Raw genomic sequence first — 21,386 nt, forward strand, 5'->3', positions numbered from 1 at the left:
TATTTTCTAAAGGTTGGTGCGAGTGTGTGTGTGCGCGTGTGTGCGCGCACAAAGCTGCAGTATATGAACGTTAATTCAGTATGACTTTTTGCCTTGAGCACTGTTTATCTTGCTTTTATGCAACCACTGAAATTATGTACAATATAAAATTTTCCTCAAGAGCTAAACCATTCATGTATATGTCTAGACAACAATATGTCACTGGGATCCATTTAAAGACCCAGTAAACCTTCAGCTTGCTTTTAAAGTGTTAAAGCATCTCTTCTTACATCAACGTCATCTTAAGGAAGGGATACAATGCATCAGTAATGTTTGGCACCCTTTACTGAGTCTGGGAAGGAGAATAGTTGAACAATAATTTATTTTCTCTGAGAGATGAAAGAGGCTTTGTGAAGATCTGATAATCTCTTCTGATTTTGTCATGTTGGGAACAGACTAGTACGCTGAATAAGACCATGGAGTTATTGAGTTTCATCAAGCTTAGTTGTGATGGATGGAGCTGTGAGAAATAGTACAATTTCACATGACTGGTCATATTCTGTGTTTAATATTCAGTGCTTTTCTGTGCAATATTACACTTGTATTTCTCAACTCTTGTAACTTTCAGCCAATAATCAGAAACTTCTCTCTGTCTCCATTACTGGTAACCCACCGGTTTACACACCTGCTCCAACAGGAAACACATCACATTTAGGAAGTAATGACCCTATTTCATATGACTTGTATGACATTTTGACACTTAAATGATTGTATGGGGCTTATTTGGTGGTGACAATAAACAACATATCTCAGGAGATTTCTCTGACTGTTTGTTTCTAGAGACGGAGCTCGGTATCGTAGGTATGTGGTCCCAGTGGTAATCAGCACTCAGGACCTATGTGACCCAGGCTGTGCTGACCAAAGAAAAGGTTCATGTGTGAAGGACAAATCTATAATGTTTACTTGACAACTATTTAAAAAATTCTGCTAACACTGCACCAGAGCTGGAGGCAGGATTATTTGTATCAGGACTATTATTTCTGTGCAGTAAGGCGAAATTTAACTGACGTTCATACATTAGTCACTAGATAAAAGAAATAAGTTGACCAAGGCAAGCAACAGCCAGACACTCAGATTCACAGACTACCACTCAAAAGTTTGGGCTCACCCAGAAAATGTCATGTTTTCCATGAAAACAAGGTTAGAAATAATGATTTTTATGTCCTTCAAACTTTGCTTTTGTCAAAGAATCTTCCATTTGCGGCAATTACAGTCTAGCAGACCTTTGGCCTTGTGGCTGTTTTGTTGAGGTAATCTGAAGAGGTTTCAGACCATGCTTCCAAAGGCTTCCTTCCAAGGCTTGGATTGGCTTGATGAATATGTCTTACATACTATGTATGTGCCCACAACAGCTCAATAAACAGCGCTGGCCACTCCGTTATAGACAGAGTAGCAGCTGGCTGCTTCTTCCTAAATAGTTTGGAGCTGTGCTTTGGGTTATTCTCCATTTTGTAGATGGAAACTGACTCTAATCAAGCGCTGTCCACAGGGTGTGGTGTTACAAAATGGAGTGACCGCCTTGGTTCTGCAAGATCCCTTTTACCTTGTACAAATCTCCCACTTTACCATCAAAGCATCCTCAGACCATCAAGTTTCCTCTTCATAGACATCATCACGAGCTCCTCTAGCATCTTTTTGTTTGTTCTGTTCTGTGATCCTCAAAATTAGATTTGCTGTCCAAAACACTTTTTTCATGTCTTTGGTTTGTGTGTTATTTTGTCTATCTTAATTGGCCAGTGTCAGATATGGTTTTCTTCGCTACTCTGCCTGGAAGACAAATATCCTGGAGTTGCTTCGCCATTGTTGATGTTGAGATTGGACTTTTGCGGGTACTATTAAATGAAGCTGCCAGTTGAAGACCTGTGAGGCCTCTGTTTCTCAAACCAGAGACTCTGATGCACTGGTCCTCTTGCTCAGTTGTGCACCAGGGCCTCCCACATCTCTTTCTATTCTGGTTAGAGCCAGTTTGCACTGTTCTATGAAGTACACCGTTGTATGAGAGCTTCAGTTTCACTGCACTTTCTTGCATAGTATAGCCTTCATTTCTCAGAACAACAATAGACTGACGAGTTCCGGAAGAAAGTTCTTTTTTTCCTCGCCATTTTGAAACGATAAATTAAACCCACAAATGCTGATGCACTCGATGTTCAACTAGCCTAAGAAGGCCACTTTTATTCTTTAACTGGCACAACAGTTTGCAGCAGCACTAAGATAACTGTACAAGGATTTTCTATTGATCACTTAGCCTTTAAACATGATAAACTTGGATTAGCTAACACAATGTGTCATTAGAACTCAGGAATGGTAAATGGACTGCATTTATATAGCACTGCTCTACGGTGAGCACTCAAAGCGCTTTACAACACATGCCACATTCACCCAGTCACACACAACATCGGATTTTGAAGTTCAGTATCAAGGACACTTCGACATGCAGACTCGGAGGAGTTGGAAATCAAACCAGCGACCTTCTAGCTGGATGGATGTATACATATATATGTATATATATGTATATATGTGTGTGTGTGTGTGTGTGTGTGTGTGTGTGTGTGTGTGTGTGTGTGTATAGGATTATGTAGACCTTTATGTGTTTTGTTACTTCTCTTTGCTTTGTTAAAAAGCAAATTGTATGTAATCATGGCAGAGTTAGGTGGTTCTTCATGCTCTGTGAGGTCTCTCCTCAGCCTGGTAATCCATCATGCGGGAGGACGAGCGAGAATGGCCATGATTCCCTGAATTACCTCCCCTCCAACACATACGCACACACATTCGCCTGAGTCATCAACAGCCGCCACACTCTCTCTGGAAAATGCCAGGTGGTGGAGAGTGAGGGGAAAGACAAGGGAGGAAGGACAGGGAACAGAGGGAGAGAGCATAAAGGAATGTACAGAAAGAGAGAAACAGGCAATAGGGAAAGAAAAAACAAAGACAAAAGGCAGGAGGAAGAGCCGGTGTGAGGCTAGACAGAGATACACCAGCCTATTACGCACAATAGTCAGGGTTGAATGCCTGCTTCCTTAGAGACAGACAAACCGTCTGCAAGTTGCTGAAATAAACATCCTCCCACCAATCCACACTCACACACAACCACAGAAGAGCTTTTGTTCTTTATGTATAAAGGTCTTTTTTCTTCCAAGTGCATGTCTTGGGAACATTACGTTTCAGCCTGTATTATGAAGTAGAGGGCGAATGAATTGGCATCACTGAGGTCAAGGTGCTGATCCTAACTTAATCCCCATTAGCCCCATTACATTTCCACTCCTTTTATTTCCAACTGGCGAGTCAAATGTCACTGAACTGTGTGTTCCAGTGTGAAAGTAAGCATTTCATGTGGGTGTTTGTGGGGTCAAACATGATAAATTCCTCCACCAAAGAACAGCAAAAGCAGAAAAAATAAAATTTTGCACTTGAAAGACTCCTTCGAAAATACAAAAAAATTTAGGGGCTAATTGTGAACATTTATCCCTCTAATTATAGTTTAAGTTTTGGTTAGTTAGAGTGGGAGCAAGCACAGAGGTGATCTGATGACCATCTTTGCCTCTTTGTTGTTTTTTTTTTTTTCCGGACATTATTCTGCCACTTGCAGCTGGGTCTAGTTGAACATTCTGTTGCTAATGGCAACCACTACTGGCACAGTTCCACGGCAGTTACAGTTTAACTGTCATTTTTTGCATCCGCCATTTTGTCTGTGACAGCAAATATTGACAGACGCCTTTTCTCTACACCCCAAATGCGTTTGTATTAATAGATTTGTTAATAATTTTTTTCTGCTATCAGTTTACCGCTAATCCAGCCATCATGCTAGCTGTTTGCGGCTAATTTGTTGCTAATACAACCATCTAAGCGATGGTTACTTAATATTGGGCTAACTGTGAATGTATTTTACTCTTGAATTTTATTCTTGTGGATTCTATATGTGCAGTATATTCACTAAATAACTATAATGCAACAGTTAGTCTATACTATATGGCAGCAGCTGTCCTCAACCTTTATATTAAGTGTGTTTACCCCGCTGCATAGCTGTGCACCGACACAGATAGTGAGGGCAGCAGGTTAATAGCACGTTAGTAGTAATACACAATAAGAAATCCTGAGACATGAAAATAACGGGTGAGGTAGAGGCAAAGAACGACATGACTGGAATCTAAGTGGCGTTTCTTGAGGGCAGATGAGACATCAGGCTGCTGTCAAGGCAGACAGCTGAACGCTGCATTTGGTAGCAAAATAAATTGCAAAGTATGACATAAAAGGACATTTCTTTCGCCATTAAAACAACAGTTTCCTTGAGTTAATATGTTGTGACATTTATTTGTGATTTCAAGCAGAAGTTCTTGGAAGCTACCTGGATTTTAAAAACAGCTGTTTTTCCTTATCTGGTTTTGTACTTGAGATTTGGAGGATGCTATCATTTTAAAGTGTGGGTTTCTATAATGTGCTCTATGTCATCTATTTTAATTATATTTTCATGTCTGCTTGCTGCATTACTTCTTCTTTCAGTTGTTCAAGTTTGGGTGCAAAGCAGAAGGTAATCCAAAGAAGCTATGATTCTGCAGACAACATCGGAAAATAAACAATTAACGGTTTGCCCTGTCTGAGATTTTATTCTGAAGTCCTGGGTTGGAAAGCCGAGAGTTATGTACAGTAACTCCAGAAATTCAGAGACTTATCTCAAAAGCTTCTCCTCCTTTCTTGCTGCAAAACCTGATCAAAGATCAATTAAACAAAGCACTGGCTGCACATTTGATGTGATATCAGGCTTATTCATTACATCTCATGTAATCTGTACAGAACTCTACATCTGTACATTTCTTCACACACCAACCGAAAGCAGAAATAACCAGCAAAAATAACTCAAATCTCCTCAAACAATTTTGTCTTGCCTTCCTCAGTCTCTGTCCCTCTGCTCTCCTCCCCGAGCGGAAATCAAAGTCAGTCATCACTTCTAACTCTTGTATTCTAACTCCCACTATTCAAAACCATACCGCTGAGAAAAACGGATGCAGAATAACTGCAAAAAAAGAGACAGAATGGCATCTTTCACAGAGCGAAGGTCACGTCAGATATCTTGACAGCAGGCTCTTCTCTCCCAACGCACAGTACAATCCGTCTCTTTGTTTAATTTTTCAAAAGGAAGCTTTTGCTGTGCCGCGGCTCCGAGTAGAACAGACCTCTTCTGCCGAGACCTTGAGATGAACAATATCAGATCCATTTTGCCAAATCAATATGTATTATTTTCAAAGATGTGTTAGCTGCTATTGACAGAATTTTTTTTATTCTCACGCATTTAATATGGTGCTTTATCCCTGCTCATATCCTCCTCGGCTCCCTCATCATGATGTCGAATGCCTTTTCTCATTTCACAGAGATTCTCTGACGGCTGGGCTGCCGACACAAAGGCGAAGATAAACAAGTTGAAGGTCAGTCCACTCAGAGGGACTGCTTCTATATTGCCTGGTATAACACCTGCTATCACACCGCATCCCATGGCCCATCATGCGGACGCTGCATTATTGGCCGCTTTAACATCCGTCATCAAAAATGGAAACAGCGCTGTCCTTGATGTCAAAATGCAACTTTTTTTTTTTTTTTTTTACTTTGCAGAATGTCATTCAGATGAAGGGGGGCCGAATGTGAAACCTTTAAGGAACTTGCAGTTTGTCTGACAAGTGAAACTTTAGGGTAACACTTATATATATATAGATATAGATATAGATACACTTATATACATATTGGCACACATTCACCATTAATTAGCTGCTTATTAGCAGGCATATTAGCAGCATATTGGCTCTTCATTAGTCATTTTAAAGCACTGATTGATGCCTTATTCTGGGGGTCATGCACAACAACTTCCTTACTATCAATAAGCAGTTATTAGGAGGTTACTGAGGGACAACTCAATGGCCTTGAGATGTAAGAATGCAACAACATTGCTATAATGAAATAAAACTCTTCAGTCAGGTTGTAAACAGGTTAGACTGAATTTGGAAGAGAAAGCAAAGACAGACTCTTACATAACTGTCCAAACTATCTGCTGTTCGTCTCCATCATAGTTTAGAAATTCCTGGCTCACCTCTGAGCAGCTGTACTCGCTCTACGTTCAAATGGGACAACATCTCTGGTGTTTGATTTCAGGTTTACCTCCAAATAAAAGTGGATCTGACTTGATGCAAAAGAGCAAACTTTAGGTCCTCGTGTGGAAACGATCAGCAGTTTGATATACAGCATGTATTAATTACAGGGCTTGTTCACGAAAATATTAAAAAAACATCAGATTTGACCTTCATCAGGATTCAAATGCGGAATAATTCTGTAGTCTTCACCATCATTTCCATTATATCATTTCCATTATAAGGGCGGCATGGTGGGGCAGCAGGTAGTGCGCGTGCCTCACAGCAAGAAGGTCCTGGTTCGATCCCCGGGTCGGCCTTTCTGTGTGAAGTTTGCATGTTCTTCCCGTGCATGCGTGGGTTCTCCGAGTACTCCGGCTTCCTCCCACAGACCAAAAACATGCTCATTAGGTTAATTGGTGACTCTAAATTGTCCTTAGGTGTGAGTGTGAGTGTGAATGGTTGTTTGTCTTGTGTGTTGCCCTGCGATCGACTGGTGACCGGTTCAGGGTGTACCCCGCCTCTCGCCCGTTGACAGCTGGGATAGGCTCCAGCCCCCCGCAACCCTGAAAGGGATAGTTTGTATACAAAATGGATGGATGGATTTCCATTATATCATCCATCATGCCAGTCTGACTGCTCATGTTTTTTGCCAAGTGAAACTACGTCTTAGAGTTCCCTGATCTGTTATTACTTTGGTGAGTATGATTTCATCAGAATTGATGGAAATGATGGTGAAGACTACAGAATTATTTGCAATCCAGTGGTTTAATCTTGGCAAAACTCTGAAGTCATTTTACGCAATTACTTGAAACAGAGACTGACAACAAAAAGAAGGAAATAACCTCCCTGTTCATCTCATCGCGGGAGCAATACGTTTAGATTCTGTGAAAACTAAACCACTTAAAACATTTGTCAAAATCTCATTCATATGCAGATGAGCTTCATTTCCTCATGGGTTCTTCCTCTATTAGACTGGTGATTAATATCACCACGTCGGGACTTTTATCACATCATCACAGGATCAAACAAACATTTCACAACAAAGCACATTGCACAAATATTCGGCGCTTGTGTGTATTTCTGTAATATACTATTAATTATGTTCCTCTGTAGAAGAAGGAGCTTTTCATCAAGATCAAACAGCAATAAATTCATGACAAAAACACGATTGGTGCAGATGCATTGTGGGACGAACTGCACTTCCTCATGACGCTGTTGCGCAGCTAAAAGCTTCATGTGGAGCTATCACACAGATGAGATGCTGTGGTTCGCAGCACTTAATGTGCTCGAGAACTGGGATCACACACACATTTTCTCAAAACCAGCGACGGTGCTGACAAAGGACAGCCTGGAAGTGAGAGAGGAAAAACAAAGAGAGAGAGACAAGTGAAAGTTACAGGAAGTCTCACTCATCCTCATCTCGCTTTGGAATCAAACTGCAGCCATTAGGAGGCAAGGACAATAAATGAGAGCATTTTGGGGCAATTTTCTCAACAATTACGAGCAGTATTTTCGTTTTGCCATTCCACTTCTGTGCTTTATAGCTCACCGCAGTATGTTTTACACAATGATCTCGTCCCCGCTGGTAATCTCTAATACTGCTGACATTATTATAAGCCATCTCCAGCGCAGCCTCTTCTTTCCTCGCCCCTGGTTGGCTCAAAGGATTGCAGAATGAAACAAAGAGAGGAGACAGAGAGGTAACTAAAGAAGGGATGCTGGCCTTGATAGCTGACAGCACTGGCAGGCATGCCGGTTGAATATTAAGCTACATGTGCGTTGATGATAATGTAATCTCCCTTTTCAAATATAAAGCACAGCCCTCATTGAAATGCTCCCTCTGACTTCATCTGTTCAGTCGTATCTTTCTATCTTAGGTACCTGAGATTAGCATGTGTGTCATATCATCAGTGTCTCGCCGTTATTGCATTCACACTGCACATTAATATTGATTTCCTGTGCCCACACTGAAATCAGATTTCCGCTCATGTCTCCTCGACAATAACGGTGTCATTTAAATCCTTTACAGAGTCTTTACAGAGCCACAACATCTTCTGTGGCCCTGGAGTGGAGGTTTATCAAGTCGAAGAAAAGAATTAACAGAGCAGCTCCGGCTGGGAGGTTTTTAACGGAAAGCCTGTGTTACAGACCAGAGGCATGGTGCAGTGACCATACCGAGGCTCATACTGACCTGCTGGAGCACAGACAGCATTCAAAGTAAGACAACAGATACAAACTGCTAATTTCACTCTGCATAAAGGGAGAGTGAAGATATTTCTCACATGATGATATTCAAAATCCCTCCCAGCTCATTCGGTGTGGGGTCACAGGGGGCTGGAACCTGTCCCAGCACACACTGGTCTTGAGGCGGGGTACACTCTGGACTCCTCGCCAGCCCATCACACAGCTGACACACACAGCGACTCACTTTAGCGCCCGTTAGCCTCGGCTACGTATCTACATGCCGTGATTTTTCCACCTCTATGCCGCCCGTCCTAAAACACCAAGGTCAAAATAAGATGCACTTTGTGAGGCAACCCCACATCTGCGACCTCTTCCACAAATACAGTGGCCCAACTGTGACACAGTCTGTATTTTAAAATATTTGTTTACAGGCAACAGCCGTTTCCTTTCAGGCGAGCTCAAACGCGATATTATTTTTTGCTGTATATCAGCAAAATTCAACCAGCTGCTGAAGGCGCCTACAGGCAAACTAAAACCCATTCAATCACCATTAAAGTGAAGGGAGTAGGCTTCTGTTCTCTCACAGCCGTTATGAGAAAGGAGGACAGAAAACACTCATTTGTTGGCTTTTCTACCAAATCAATGTGCAGGGGGGAGTCACAGCCGAGGTACCGGGGGAGGGCGGACGAGGACCGGATGGGTTTGAATCAGAGTGACATTTCCAGGCCCTTTTAACGAGGGCATGTCAAGGTGGTTAGAGGGTTTCATACAGCTGTTCTCAGCTCTCTGAATAGCAAGGTCGTCAAGTTTGGCTGGCAGCACAAGAGGGAAGTGTGAAGAGCGAAGGGCCGCTGTCCAAATATCACAACACTGCAGCCCTGAGTGGAAGGAAGGAGGAAAAGGGAGCAATTCGGTGTCTGAGGGACTGAAAAGCCCAACATGTCATTAAGTTCAGCTGTTACTCACGCCCTCAAAGGCTGGTTTCATCAATGAATTCAGTCCTTTTTAATGCACGTGTTCTGATTCGTCATGTTGTCTTTAAATAACTATTTTACATCCAGACAAGAGCAGACATCACTGTAGTTTTTCCATGAAGGTTGGAGTTAACATGCTGATCCTGCACAAGAAGATCACACATGTATCTCTTGTTCGCATGTTGCATCAGCGTCTGTATTCACAGTCAGCGTACAGTGTGTGTACCTCTCCATCTTATGTTTGTACATCTTGTTCTGTTGACTCTTGTGTCGATGTGGAGGGTTTTGTATTTATTTTGTACGCTTGCTGCGGCTCTTGTCGCCCACTTGGGACGATGAAGTTGACTCAAACTTTAACTGAGTGTAAAAGTGAGACATGGCTCCATCAGTAAAATAAGAGGCGGCGTGAGTGAGGAGCAGATTAGTCTCTTCTCTCGCCGTCTTTTGCTGCCTCGACAGCTCGGCGTTAATGGCCGCGTGATTGAAGGGGAAGCTGAGAGAAGAAAGGCACGTTAAATTATGCATCACCAAAGTGCTGACATGTCAAATCACTGTTGCGCCATGCTTCAAATTATGACTGTGCACTTTTACCCAAGTAAACACACGGCTGAAGTTTTCCACTTTGATGGTGAGGAGCATCGGCATGTGAAAAAAGATGCATGTGTGCACTGAGCATGTCAAATGTGTGTGACTGACATCATTACTGTGGCTGATCAGGATTTTTTAAATAATAATAATAATAATAATAATAATAATAATAATAATAACAGGAATCCTGTTTTCTTCTGTGCTGAACAAATCAAATGGCTCAACAAAACCCTGAAACACTCTGGTGTACAGATGATCACAAACTGGAATGGCTGTTTAATTCTGATGTGTTTAAGTTTGCCAGCTCGGCCTCAAAGGACGGCAAGATAAACTACTTAATTAGTATTTTCTCTGAACTCCCTCTTTGCCATTGATTTATGAATGTTATTGTAGACATTAAAGGTCTGACTATTTGATTGTGAAAGATGTTCGAGTTGGTTTTCTTTAGTTTTCTTGAGGTATTGTTTGGAAAATGTTTTCCATGCGGCTCTCTGGATCTGGCTCGTATGAATTCATGTTGTCTTGTAAGCAGGCTGGACATAGTTTCCCCAGTTTGCATGACACAATAATAAAACTTCTTCCCACCAAAGTAAAACTTTAGAGAAATGGTTCACATTAAAACTTTCACTTGGACAAATAATCTTGTCTCTAAATTTCAGTTTTAACCACGACATGTAAAATACTCCTTTGATAATACTAAAGCGAGCTCATTACAGTTTATGACGGGTCTTTCCACAGCAGCCATGTGGTAAACTGGATGCTCAGACTGGGAGACAGCTGACCACAACTTCTGTCAAACCAGATCCAACCAATCGTCCGAGAGCCAGATCGTTAAACTTTCAAACAACAAGCGATCTGGCAGCAATTCTAAGTCAACTGGGATTGACCAATTCAGGAATTAAATCGTTCTTAATCCAAACAGTGTCAGCGTGACTTCAGGTTTGCTTGTACTTTGAGGCCTGGGTTAAAAAAAAGTCAGATAGACTTCTAGACGTTGATTGAACAACTTTACTGTCAGACACTTGTTCTGTAGACTACTGTGCTGCTGGAGGCTTGACCTCCTCAAACTTTATCCCTTCTCCATGCAGCATGGAGGTGAAGCTGGGCCAGAAATCCCCACAATGCTCCTACAAAAAGAGCTTTGGATAAAGGTCACGCAGTTTTATCTCACCGTCTGTGGTGTTATTGGATATCCCGAGCACATTTTGCTGCTCTTACTGTACCTCTGAAAAGTTTGTGAATTTAGCACAATGCAATTAGAAGCTGGAAGAAGTTTAACTTGAAACAAAAAAGGACTAAAGGTTTGACTCGCTGTGAGAGGAGAGGAGGGATTTACAGCTAAATCTATAATTCATCACAGCCCAGGCTAACGCAATCATATCGAGCACTTTGCACGTGGGACTCGGTGGGGTCTAAGGGCACGGAGCGAGTAAGAACATTATTTTACTGTATAGCTCCTCCACAAAACGGTAACAACGCTTCAGCAAACACTGTGACACGCAGTTGAAGAGGGGACGAGGTGGAGGAGGAGAAGGAGGAGGACAGGAACAGAGTTGTTGCTCATCAGATCAATATCCTATTCCATGGTCAACTGCACAAAAACTCCCTCATTTTCTTCTTTTCTCTCCTTTAACATTTTCAATTTCTAGCAGCAGAAGATAGAAAGGGCATTAACCATGCATGGTGGTGAAAGTGAAAGAGAGAGGAATGGAGGCTGAAAGCTAGAAGTGGAAAAAAAAACAAGGTCTGGTGCAGCCTTTTCTTTATTCTAAGAGGTTTACGTCTAAATATCTCACCCAGGCCTGCACCCATTCTGAGCAGATAAGAAAATAATGAACGTTATAATTAAATAGGCTTTGTTCCGTCTATCACTTGAATAAAAAAATTGTTAATACCTACAAAAGATAAAGAGCACCATGGATTGAATATTCTTCGCCGCTGAATGGATATTCCTATCGCTCTCTTTTTATACATCAAACTCACAAACACAAAGGCCGACAGAGCGAGCTTTGCAATAGGGTCACTAATTTCAGGCAGCGGCGCGGTGTGACGTCCTCGTGCTCTTCAAATAATCTCCAAAGGCTTCTTCACATGAGATAAAATAAGCTCTATACTGATCTGGGTGGTCTGGAAAGTGAGGTATCGGGATTGAAACATTCCAGCAAAGCTGATGAACTATATGATGATAAAATTGTGTTATTGTGCTGTTGCTTTATAAAAGTCTTGAGTCTGAACACATTTGTAAAGAGCTGCGTCTGTCACTGGTTTTCTCCAAGTGAGCCTTTAAAACGAGCCACAGTTAAACCATCATAGCTGAGCTCCAGCTATGATGGTAACAAAGTGAAACAAAGTCCAGTTCATTGACCTTCAGTTTGATTTTATGCGATTCTGCAAATATGTTTCATATTGACACCAAACAAGTATATATCACTTATATCAAAGTACTTATCACTCAGCCCTAATTTCTGAAACAATTAGTGGATTAAACTGACTGACAGACTGACAAAATAATTGCTTGAATTGTTTTTTTCAAGCAATAACATCAAAAAGTCCTTCATTGCAGCTGTCAGATGAGAACATTTGTTATTTTTTTTGTTTTATGTGACAGATAACTGTATTTTTTTTTTTCGGTTTCAGTGGGCTGGACATCAACTTGTGTTTTAAAGTTGCACTGTTAAAAAAAAAGGATCAAAATCATGCAGCAGGACCAGAGATTCATACACTCTTTGTCCTTGTAAAAACCTGGTACCTACATCTCCCATCATGCAACTGGAACAGCTACAGTTTGGTTAGAGATTTGGTTGTGTTATGCTAGTAGCAGCTAGCGTAGCCTCCAGCAGAGATGAGGAGGTCAGGTAACCTCACTTCTTTCAACTTGACGTCACTTGAGGTAATTAAATTGACTTCGATGCGTGAAATCCGTGGAGTTCCCCTTTAATAAACACTGACGGTAATTCTGGCACTTTAAAGACTAAAAAGATTGATTTCAGTAGCGTGCTAATAGTTCCCGCGTGACAGCACCGATGAGATCGCAACCAACCAGTGATTGATGATTATGGAGAAATGCCACAACACAACAAAGAGAGTGGAACAAAGGTCGACCAGAAAAATACAGAGGTGAGTTTATCCAGCAGCGTCCAGAAGTGTTTTGGCAGTCACACACAGACACACACACACACACTGGCTGCCTGTCTAGCCGTTCCTTGACCAGTGAACTGCATGGCCTGCCTTAATGTGACCTTCGCCATAAAGCCCAAACAAATAAAGACAGAAACACACAGAGCTTAATCCATCCTGATCTTCTGGTGTCCACTCGGTGCCGGACGCTGCTGGAGCCGAAGTGTAGACATGAATAAGAAGCAGAAACCGTGGAAAGGCTGCCTGGGCTCTCCTTCCTCCACAACACAACCTGAGACTCCAGACATGCAGAGGAGTTACTGGAAAGTCAGTGTGTGTGTGTGTGTGTGTGTGTGTGTGTGTGTGTGTGTGTGTGTGTGTGGTTGGAGGGCTGGCAGAAGGAGAGAGGGAGTCGCGGGTCATATCTTGGTGGATTAGTGCTGCAGACGACACAGATTTTGTGGCATTTTTGCACCAGCAGAGGCTTATACTGTTGTGTGTGTTGACACCAGATGTCAGTATGTTGCATTTTATCCCGCTTTCCCTTTTGTCCTCTCGACTTTCCGCTGGTGCAAAAATGCCACAGAACCAGAGATCAGGAGTACTTCAGACTCAAAAGCACCTCAGAATATTCTCTATAGCAATTTACTGTCTGCATGTTGTGTTTTTTAAGTTGTGTTACATGCTTACGGAAACATGTCTGCTGCCACCAGATATTGAGAGGTGGAAAGTTTAAGCACAGTCACTGAAGTGCCGTGCTTGAGTCCAACTATAAGGTACTTGGACTTTTTTCTACTTCACAACATTTCATAAGAAAATACTGTAATTTTTATTCAACTACATTCATCTGACAGCTATAGTTATTACTGTAGTTACTTTCACATACATTTCACATAAAAAAATGTGAGATGATCTCACAAAACATAATCTTTTCCTTGTCATAAAGCAGGCATGCTGTGAGAGTATCGAACAATCAGTCCACTAAGAAATGATCACAGTGTGTATTTAGAAACTGTGTCTTTAAATGAGTCGTCAGTCTCCGCCCTCAGCCACGCCCCAGCACAGCCAATGGTTGGAAAAAGAATTGGGCCGTTTCTCAATATGTGTTCTTCTCTGTACTTGTGTTCTTGTGTACTTGAGAAACGTCATCACTCTGAGTCCAAGTACTGTTCCAATTCAAAAGTCCGCATCTCGATAAGTACACTCAAATACCCGGATGTGTTCTTGCACCTCCCACTTTATTGAGGATGCATCGGATGGTGACTTGTGCAGACTTGGGGCAACCACGTATCCCAGAATGCATTTTGTCGCAACAATGGCGGAGGAGAGGACTCACAACTATAAGTTACAAGTTTCGAAATACTGCTGTTTTAGTAGTACGGAATGTGGTTTTAAGATTATTTTATGTGATAAAGTGGATGTTAAAACTTAAAATCTGTGGTCGATTCATCACGATAGCGCGTAGTTTAAAATTTGCTCCAAAGTTTTCGGAGATGTGTCGTCCTGCTAACATCATCAAGTATGCTGCTGTCCCAATTGTAGAATGACGGTCCTGCGTCCTCCCGTCCTGGAGAGACTGTACTCCCAAGCTGAACTTGCTAAGTCCGAACTGCCAAGTTCGTAAGTCCGAACTTGGCGTACTTGGTATTGAGAAACAGCTTAGCAGAGCCGATGTGGCAACACGGTCAGAGCTGACCAATCAGAGCACACTGGGCTATATGGTACAGTGGCCTTAAAGAGACAGGCACTAAAAACAGTGTTTCAGACAGAGTGTGAATAGAGGTGCTGCAGCAGTGGACAATATGAGAAAAATAATTTTTTTGAAGATGAAAGCATGTAAACATTTTCTGGTAGACACCCAAAATAAAAGTATGAGCCTGAAAATGAGCACGATATTGGACCTTTAAAGGGTCGGGCTCACCTGTGTGAGCAGGAAGACGACATGCAAGTGAACAAGCATTTCTCAAACACGATGAGTTCACGGCTCATATAAATGTAGATCAGATGGCATATTGGGGATGGAGAAAGTACACTGAGTGACATCTACAAACTGCTTGTTTTGTCCAACCAAGAGTCCAACATGTCCAAGATATTCAGCACTAAAGAAAAACCTGCAAAGCAGCAAATCCTCACGTTTGAAAAGCTAGAACCAGAATTTCTAAAGGATTTTTGCCTCCATCAGCATTCAAAGTGTTCAAATTGAGAAAATTCAAATGTGAATTTCTGCTTTTATCAAGCTTCAGTGTGTGATGGGATGCAAAGTAGGTCATAGGCAGGAAAAATGAATAATCAGACCTGAGTTTTATGATGAACCTGAAAATGAGCATATTAGGGGACCTTTCAGACAGTGATTCCAAGACTTTCTGTCTCGTGACCTCATAAAAGAAAACTAACTGGACCTCTTGTCACATTTCAGATGTCCATGATTTGTTAGAAATTTCACCAAAGACACATTCCCCCTCCAAACTTCTCAGATGATTTCATTTTAATAACTGTTCGAGACTGAGAGAGGAAAAAGTATTGAGTATTTCTCAAACAGGTGAGGAAGTCCACAGATGAATAAAAATTTCTGAGACCGAAATTTATGAAGCAGAATTTTATTTTTCTCTCCCAGTAAGTAGCCTGACTACTCGGTTAGGAGGCACAACAAAAAAGCACATAACTGTATAAAGCAGTTCAAGCTTACTTTGACCACCTACAGCAGCAAAATGCTGCTTACATTAATATCCATGCATCCATCCATCCATCCATCCATCTTCTATGCCGCTTATCTCTTTCGGGGTCGCGGGGGGCCGGAGCCTATCTCGGCTGTCGATGGGCGGGAGGCTGGGTACACCCTGGACCGGTCGCAGGGCACATACACACAACCATTCACACTCACACTCACACCTAGGGGCAATTTAGAGTCACCAATCAACCTAATGAGCATGTTTTTGGTCTGTGGGAGGAAGCCGGAGTACCTGGAGAACCTACGCATGCACGGGAAGAACATGCAAACTTCACACAGAAAGGCCCAACCCGGGAATCGAACCAGCGACCTTCTTGCTGTGAGGCACGTGCACTACCTGCTGTGCCACCGTGCAGCCCGCTTACATTAATGTTTCCAATTTAAGGGACCATTTTACTACAAAGCCACTTCTACTACTATTTTACAGATTATACTTCAGTCTTTCTACTTTTTGAATGACCAGCGTCTACTTGTCATTCAAGTAGTATTTTTACTTTGTTGTGCTGGATCTGTGTACTTCATCCACCACTGCAGATATCAGGGGAGAAACAACACGAAGCTGAATATTATGTGACTTTTGCTTTATAGTCTTCCCCTATAGCTGCAGTGTATTAGATGTTATAAATCAATAATGGCATCCAGCTTTGGATCGACGTTAAGCTCCCATAAAAACCATAACAGCAGATGGCTCTTCTTTGTTCATTACTTCTGTCACTCACCTCCCTCCCTCCATGTTTCTCACCTGCTTTTTTTTTTTTGCTCTTTCTGTCCCTCTCTCTGGGCTTTCCTCCAGTTTACATGATGAGCTGACGGCCAACAAACAAACATTGGCCCCGGTCCTCGGCAGGCAGAGAGGACACAGAGCAGCAGGGCAGAACAGCAAGGTTGCTATATAACTTTCCGCATGATCCCTCTGCAACGCCTACTCACCGTACCTCAGCAGCAGCTCCACTTTTCAGAGCGAGATGATAGCTGCTTAAAAATGTCCGGTTGGAGAAAAACAACGGCAGCAGGACGGTGCAGTGAGGGGAGAGAGCGGCCATGTTCACATGAATTCAGCCAGTTTTAATAGGAATTCGCATTTTTTAGTAGCCGAGACTGTGAGCTGACCTTTGACCTATGCGCTTATTCCTAAATCATTATTATCATACCGCTTCCTGGTATACACAAGAAAGTGCCAAGAGTGCCAACTATTTTGCTACGCGAATAATGGTTTGAGTCATGTTCTCAGCAAGAATGCCCCCAAATTGCTGGTTTTAGCTTCATGAATGTGAGGATTAAAAGCTTTTCTGTCTTGTTTGACATCAAGTTGAAAATCTTTGTGTTCTGAAGAGCTGCTCAGACAAAACAAGACATTTGAAGTTGCTACCTTGAGCTCCAGGAGATTGTCACAGGCATTTTCCATTATTTTTGGACATTTACAACACTATTAGTTACTATGGAGAAAGTCATTCTCAGATTAATTGACAACAGCTCTGCAGGGCAATTTTCTAAACTCAAGGTTCACGTTTTAGCTTTTTTTTTTTTTCTTCTTTCAACGGACATCTATCACCTTCAATAACCAAAGTATGAAACTTCTGTCAGGTGATAACAAGGGTTGTATAAAGCGGCTCATTACGTATAAATAATCATTATATTCTAAAGACCACCAGCTGCTGTTGCTGTGCAGTCTGTTGATCAGCTGGAGGGAAATAATGTGTTAAAGACTCAGTCTGTGCTTGAAATGTAAATAAGTGAAGCTTAAAACATTTATTTTTTTTCAGTTATACAAGGACAGAGTCAGACTGGGATAATAATTCGGGCTGAGAATCCACCATCAGCCAATCTCTGCACATTCGCATCAGACCACACAGACTGGCCAAAACATTTTCTCCATTTATGATTTATGCCATTATTCCACCATCATTTAGTTTCATTACTGCGCAAAATAGCTTTAAAAGCATTCAAAACAGTTTTAAAAAGTTATGCAACTGCACTTCCTCAATCAAGGCTACAGGAATAAATATTAATCTGCATAATCTGGCATTTCCTCAGACCTCTGTCTGGACTTCTGCTCTGCTCAGCTCCACCTTTGCTCTTCCTCTCACCGTCTTAACCGTGCTGTCCATTTTTATCCGCACTGCTCGCTCGTGTTGACGTGCGTGCCCTCGATTGCGTGTGATGACAGGAAGAGATCACACCATCGGGTTAAAAGCAGGCTGGTGTGTGGCTGTATCTCTGACTGTCAGGTGTCCAAGACGCATCAGCCTGCTACAATCTCGCCATAGCACCACCACTCCGGCAGGCTTTAACATACTTCAGCAGGCCCTTGATGAGTGCGCCTCTGTGTGGGAAACACTGACTTTCACTTGTATATGTGTGTGTTCATGCATGTGCGTCTTTGCATGTTTAAAAGTACCCAGAGTATTTGCTTTTATCACCAAGGATTTCTTCCCCCACAAAACGACTGTTTTGACTCTGAGGACGTGGCAGCCATGATCTGTTAGCAAGGATGAGACTGGAGGGGGTAAATTATCACCGCTCACCCCCCCCCCCACGATGCCCCTCCAGCAGCTGTGTTAAAAAGGTTCCAGACTTTCACCCATTTAACACTCGAGCAGGCACGATGGTGCCGGGTGTAAAGGATTAATCGCCCATCGTGTCAGATACATCAGGGCTTCCTGTCATCAAAATCCCACCTCTGTCGCCTTGATTCGCCTCCTCTCAGTCTGCCAGATTGTCCGTCCTATTTGTAGTTACCTGCTTCACCGCCAGTTTTCGGGACTTCCTGTCAGCTCGCTTGGCAGGTTGATGTCCACGTGTCTGACCTCTCTGAAGGAAATGCACGTACGTTTGAGGATTTGAAACAGTGGGACAGTGAAGAAAACACGATTAAATCCAAAGATAATTGGATATTTTTAAAACATGCCCCAAAGTTTTGGTTGTTTATTTGTTTTTTAAAGAAACAGACCTGCCTGAAGGTACAGACTGGGAAACTTTTTCATTTTTCTAATTTGTGGAGGATGCTTCCGGCCAGAGTTCAAGTCTCACATAAAAACTGGGTAGAGAAGTGCAGCAGTGCTCAGATTTGAAGCTAACTGCAACATTACACAATGATAATATTAGATGAGCAAATGCTGAATAAAAAATGGATCACCTCAAGATGCCCTTCCTTACCAATTAGTACAAAATCTAAATTTCAATCAAGGAGAAACCAAAAGTTTTACACCCTTCAGCAGTTGCTGATTTTGGAAACAGTCTAAAACAGTTTTAAAGGGCAGGCTGAGCCGTCATTATTACGGGTACTCGAGGTGAAGCAGATACCTCCAGCTGTGGTCATTTAAAGCCCCGCTGAGTCATTTCCTGACAATGTTGATTAGCCGCACTGTTCACCCAACATTTTTTAACAAAGAACTTTACAAATTTTATGCTCCAGTTAACAATTTAAGCTGTTGCTAAAACAGGCCGATGACGTATGACTGTGGCAGGAGCTGCAGAAGATAAGCTAGTCTAATAAATAAACAGCTCTGTTAAATGCCACAATGGTATTAAAACAAGCAAAATAGGTGCCATGAACGTGTAAACACCAACACTCCCCCGGTGCTGCGAGCTTTGTCAGCTAACTGACTGCTAACTGCACGGCTAACTGAGCTGGCCAGCCAACGTCAGCTACAGTTAGCAGGAGTTAGTAGTTACTTTAGCAACAAGCTATCTGTCCATCAGAGAACTCCTTAAATCAGACAGTCAATGCAGAGCAGTCGAAGGACATCAGAGGAAAATCTGAAAATATTTTCTGTCTGTTGCTAAGCTTTCTTTGGCTCAGTGTGTGCACTGTGTTACCGGGTTAGCTTGCTGACCGCTATCGCTATCCATGCTAATGATGCGGACACTGACACATACACATACACAAGCTGCAGCCTGACTGCCATAATAATGGCTTTCGTCCAATTATTAATCACCACTCTATTCTCTGTTTGAGAAAGATCATTAACTGAAAACAGGAAGTAACGCTGGCTGCGTAGAGGGGCTTGAAATCAGAGGTAATCTTTGGGTCAGTTCAAAGCTCACCCAAAAACAAGAGGCAGGAATTAACCTCACTACAAAATGCACCTGCATCGCTGCTCGCAAGAGAGAATATATCTGTTTTCAAATTCATTAAAAATACACACGAGTAATTTCCACTTCAAACAAAGTCCTCTCTGAACTTCTAAATCATGAAGAGGTGAAAAAATTGTGATGGTTTTACAGATAATTACAGCCAGGCAGTGGATCAGCATCTGTCTGAAGTGCAGCTGAAAGAGCTGAAGATGCAGCAGCAGCGCCGCTGACGTCGCTGCCGACTGTGAAATCATGTCACTTCATGGTGTGACGTTATATTAGGAAAAAAACACAACACGAGAGCCTGAGTGTGGGGAAGCTCGTGTAAGGAGTGGGCTGTCCTTCAGCTGGATGACCGAGGACTTACCTCCTGTGCCAAAAGCCCTCATTCTGTAACCGTCCTTGGTTTTGAATGGCATTAATGATGCTTTCAGCTAAACACCATTTCATGATTTAGACGGACAAAAGCAAGAAGACAGCTTTCTTACGCGGCTCCTTGAAACTACCAGGATTTATATAATTCTTTTAATGTGAGAGGCTGAACACTTTCAGACTTTAATTAATGTTTAATTAATGTTTGTTCCTGTTTCAATATGTTTCATTTGTTTGTTTTACTGTTTTCATCTTATTTGCTCCTTTATTGTTTTATTCTATATAATTAAATGGCCTGGTTTCATTTAATTGGAGTGTTTAATCGTTTTAATTTTTTTCCTACTTTGTATCCTTTGTTCTGAAAGCTGCTAAATGAAGTTTATGAGTGTTATCTTTATTGTTATTCATTTTCACTTTTGTAGAACTTCCAAAGTTCACAGTGACTGGAGAAAAGTGGGGAAACAGAAATGAAATGAACGTAGCATAATCAGTGGTCGAGGAAGTATTCAGATGCTTTACTTCAAGTCAAAATACAGTACTAATACGCAACATACCACGTCCTAGATTCAGAGCCTTACGTAAGTACGAATATGTAAGCATTATCAGCAAAATGTATCTAAAATAAAATAAATTGTCCCTGTTGACGTTTTACTATTATATCTGATGTCTTTGCATTAATATCACTGTGCATGTGGCATTTTACTGCTGTAGATGTTTAAGGTTCAGCTCATTTCAACTTCTTTTTATACTGTTGGGTATTTTAATCCAGAGCAACGCATCATATTCTATAAGATCATCGTGTGTTTGTAGCACTGGTGTCCTGTGAGAAACACATAGCTCTAAAAACTTTTCATGAGCTCTGAAAAACAGCCGTTTTCTGCTTTGTGACGATGCATTTGCCAGCTAGCACAAGCTTTTTAAACAGTTTATTTACCTCTGAGTGAGTAAATGTACTTAGTTACATCCACCCACTGGTGGTGAATCCGATTAAAAACTACATGTATGTGTGAAGACCTCTGAGCGAGCTCCACTGCCTCCAGATGAAAGTGAAGATAAAGTGAAAGCAGAAAAATCCCACTCTTAGAGAAAAGAAAGGGAAGTGAAGGTTAGGTAAAAAATGGCAGGAGTATTGTGCCCACTCTAACGGCTCCGCAAACCCTGCTTACCCTCACTAACAGCTTCACATTTGAGTTA

The 21,386-nt window shown here is 41.9% G+C and overlaps 1 protein-coding gene across 2 annotated transcripts in view; it reads right to left on the bottom strand.

The window, feature by feature from the left end:
- b4galt2 (UDP-Gal:betaGlcNAc beta 1,4- galactosyltransferase, polypeptide 2) overlaps window positions 1-21,386 on the bottom strand; it is a 172,979-nt gene that overhangs the window by 65,990 nt on the left and 85,603 nt on the right. The window lies entirely within an intron of this gene.

The sequence above is a fragment of the Chaetodon trifascialis genome, chromosome 11 (genome assembly GCF_039877785.1).
Source record: "Chaetodon trifascialis isolate fChaTrf1 chromosome 11, fChaTrf1.hap1, whole genome shotgun sequence".
Taxonomy (NCBI): Eukaryota; Metazoa; Chordata; class Actinopteri; order Chaetodontiformes; family Chaetodontidae; genus Chaetodon; species Chaetodon trifascialis.